The 858-nt window shown below is 42.3% G+C and overlaps 1 pseudogene; it reads right to left on the reverse strand.

The window, feature by feature from the left end:
* Positions 1-267: 267 nt before the first annotated feature.
* LOC116527455 lies at positions 268-543 on the reverse strand (annotated as a pseudogene).
* Between the last annotated feature and the right edge of the window lie 315 nt (positions 544-858).

Raw genomic sequence — 858 nt, forward strand, 5'->3', positions numbered from 1 at the left:
TATATATATATATACACACACACATATATATATACTACAGTGGTGTGTGTGTGTGTGTGTGTGTGTATATACACACACACACACACACAAGTACATATACATATCACAGTCTCTTTTATCCACTCGTTGATTGATGAGCATTTGGGTTGGTTCCACGATTTTGCAATTGCGAATTGTGCTGCTATAAACATGCTTGTGCAAGTATCTTTTTTGTTTATTTATTTATTTATTTTGTGGTTTTTGTTTGTTTGTTTGCTTTTGTTTTTATATAGTACAACACAGGAAGCTTTATTCATCTGCTGCTGCTCCAAAGAGAGGCTGGGAGGGTCACTCATTTTAATATGTTGTCCCCTTGGGCTTCTGCCAATTCTTTGGCAATTCGTTTCAATTCAACCTGCTGCTGCTTCTCCTCTGCCACTATCCTCCTCTCCTCTTCTGCCCGACTTTTTAGGTGACTGTAGCGCGTGGCTCCATAGGCCATGCCGAGGAACAAGGAGTAGAGGCCGAGCTTGATGAGGGAGAGACCTGCACTGGCGGTACCATGTTGTCCCTGACCTTCGCACCGGAAGCACAACCCGCAGACCAAGGAGGAGGCCGCACAAGCCCGCAAAGCCTTTAAGGCAAAGGCCGCAAGTATCTTTTTTGCAAAATGACTTACTTTCCTCTGCGTAGATACCCAGTAGTGGGACTGCTGGATGAAATGGTAGTTACTTACATGAAATGGTAGTTCTACTTTTAGAACTTTAAGACATGGCCACATTCATTGTTTTCCATAGCAGCTGTACTAGTCTACAGTAGCAGTGTAGAAGGTTCCCTGTTTACTGCAAATGCAATAAAATCTAAGATAAATATTTTGGA

The sequence above is a fragment of the Sapajus apella genome, unplaced genomic scaffold (assembly GCF_009761245.1).
Source record: "Sapajus apella isolate SASKATOON/1434 unplaced genomic scaffold, GSC_monkey_1.0 scaffold54, whole genome shotgun sequence".
In the NCBI taxonomy this organism is placed as follows: Eukaryota; Metazoa; Chordata; class Mammalia; order Primates; family Cebidae; genus Sapajus; species Sapajus apella.